Source organism: Pyrus communis, chromosome 10 (assembly GCF_041283825.1).
Source record: "Pyrus communis isolate YQ-2024b chromosome 10, ASM4128382v1, whole genome shotgun sequence".
NCBI lineage: Eukaryota > Viridiplantae > Streptophyta > Magnoliopsida > Rosales > Rosaceae > Pyrus > Pyrus communis.
The window spans coordinates 3,439,282-3,442,274 of NC_142574.1; the positions used below are offsets into that span (position 1 = coordinate 3,439,282).

General features: G+C 36.7%; 1 pseudogene; it reads right to left on the reverse strand.

Annotated features, from left to right (window-relative positions):
• Positions 1 to 281: 281 nt before the first annotated feature.
• On the reverse strand, positions 282 to 1,685 carry LOC148693384 (uncharacterized; annotated as a pseudogene).
• Positions 1,686 to 2,993: the final 1,308 nt, after the last annotated feature.

Here is a 2,993-nt window from a genome sequence, read left to right on the forward strand (position 1 = left end):
CATCGCATTCACAATATCTTGATATTTCTTTTGCAATGCTTGTCATAACTCATTAGTAATTCCCAATATAAGTCTCATCAAGAAAAGGTGAAACGCAAAATCAAAAGTGTGTATGTCTTTGAATAACCTAGTTGCTTCACTGAGATTATCTTGGTTGCAATCACTTTTAATCCATTCAACCACATCCACCACGATTTCAAACATAACAATAATACCAACTATAGTACCATAATGTGAGTTCCACCGTGTATCACATGGACGCATGAGACTACTTTCTTGATTTAACCTTTTTCCCGTTTCAAGATTACCAAGATCAAGAGCTTTCTGAAATTGTTCTTGTTGTTTCTCTCTAAATGCATCACGATGCTTGCATGACAATCCAATAAGATTCACCAAACTACTAGCATTGATGAAGAAATTGGCAACATCCTCATTTTCCTTTGCCACGAATACAAGAGCTAGTTGGAGTTGGTGTGCAAAACAATGAATATAAAATGCTTGAGGGTATTTGTTCAAAATCTTTGTTTTAAGACCATTTATCACCTATCATATTACTAGCTCCATCATAGCCTTGTCCTCGTAACTTGGACATACTCAAATTTGTTGTAGCAAACAATCTCTCAATGGCCTCTTCAAGCGGGCTACTAGTTGTAGATGAGACATGTTGAACACCCAAAAACTTTTCAATTGCTTCTCCTTTTTTATTCACATAACGCAATACCACCATCATTTGCTCTTTAGTGGAACCATCACGTGATCCATCAACCAAGAGAGAAAAAAATGTACCTTCCATATCTTTAGTGATTGCATTAATAGTTTCAATAGCACAAGCACGAACAAGATCCTTTTGAATATCGGAAGAAGTATACTTGTGATTCTTGGGAGCATTCTCAAACACAACATTCCTAACTTTCTCATTATGATCAGCAAAAAATCGCATAAGCTATATATAATTACCCCTATTGCTCGATTTCAATGATTCATCGTGCCCACGAAAAGCCAAACCCCGTCGCAACAACCATCTTGTGCAATCAAGTGCTTCACTCAGTAAAGTGTGATAATTAACGCGAGCTTCATCAGTTTGCTTGATCACAAATGTTTCAATGTGTTGTTTTTTGTCATCAAGTCTTTAGCTTGTTGCATAGCTTTATTATGAAGACTTCCAACACCTCCCTCATGGACTCGAAAATTTTTGGGTCCTTTCCTCCAATTTGTAAATCCTTTTTCAGTGAAGACATCACTTCCACTACCACCTGCTTTATCAAAATCACATTTTAAAAAAGATAGCAATAACGGCAAAATGCAGCATCTTTTACAATATTATATTCCAGCCACTTAAATTTATCAAACCAACCAGTGATAAAACATCAATTGTTGCTAGCTTTCCTTGGCATAATGTGAGATTTAGGTTGACAAGGTTCATTTTGGAGGTAGTATTTACGAATTGTTTCGTGACAATTGAGTGGATAATCAAGCATTCGACGTCTCAGTCCAGGGTCTGCAGGAAGATTAGCTAATATTTCATCCAACTCAGTAACCTCACTTTGTTGTGCACTACCCGGAATACTCGAAGGAGGACTACTCGGAATATTTGAAGGTGGAGGAGGACTACCCGGAATATTTGAAGGAAGAGGAGGACTATTCGGAATATTTGGAGAAGGATTTAAGCACTGTTTCTTATAGTGTTCGTTCCATTACGTAACTGTATAACAAAAGGAAAAAAAAAAAAACTTAGACTCTTAATCCTAGAGTATACTACAAATTTAATTAATCAGTACCAACAATCATATGAATAATCAAGAATTTAATTTTTATCCTAGAGTAGACTACGAATGTAATTAATCAATACCAACAGCAACAATGCATCTGAATGAGGGTTTTAGTTGGTTGAACTGGGGTTTATTATGTTAATGTAAATATGATGTAAAAGTCTTCACCATGTTCAACTTTTTTTTTTCCTTGCTAGACTATGTATGATTCAAGTTCCTATATGTGTATATAATGTATCAATCCTCTTTTATGTACTCCAAAAAAGAAGAATATCAATAATTATAGTATTCATATGAATAATCTATAATCAATAACCATATAATGTATAACCCTAGAATCCTATATCAAGTAAACAAAATTTTGTATTCAATAATCAATTAGGGTTTGAAATAAATTAAAATTAAAATTTTACCTGGAGCTGCTGGCTTGGCGTCTCGACTCTGGACTGGATAGTGGTTTTGGTGGCCAACCAATGGAACGGGGTGGGGGTGGGGGTGGCTGCTTTCTTGTGTTCTGGGATTTGGGACAATTTTGAAAAGTTAAATATGGGATTGGGAGGGTTTTGTAGTGTGGGGGAAAAGGGGAATAAAGGTTCGGTAGGGGATGGGATTTGTTATATGGGAAAAGGGTGAGGGTTAATTGAAACGGGGTGGGATTGGGATGGGGATGGGGACCAGTGGTCCCCCCGTTTATTTTTATTTTTTATTTGATCAGACCCAAACGACATCGTTTACCAAAAAAAAATTATTCTTTTTTTTACCAGGCCCAAAACGACGTTGTTTTGCCCTGGATTTTAAAATTAAAAAAAAAAAAAACCCTGTGCACAGGGAGCTGCACAGGTTTCTGGTTTTAGAACCACCACGCGGTGCTTCCCAGTTTTCAGCCGAACCAGGGGGTTCAAGCGTCGCTTCTGCCTTTGTTTTCCGGCGAACGGAGGGGCAATCGCCCCCTTCGCTCCTATGTAGCTTTGTCCTTGATGTGAATGGATATATTACTAATATGAATTCCACATTACCCAAAAAAAAAAAAAAAAAAAATCTTGCATGTGCTTATAAAAAGTTACATTATTTCTCATACAGTCAAACTAATTTTATAGTGAAACGTCAACTTTCTTCAAAGAGTAGCCTAGAAGATAATGAGTTAGAAGATTTTATGGAATCATCTAAAAGATAGTGGTAATTATTTCCGCTTGTCACGCGGGTATCCCCAGCAACGACGCCAAT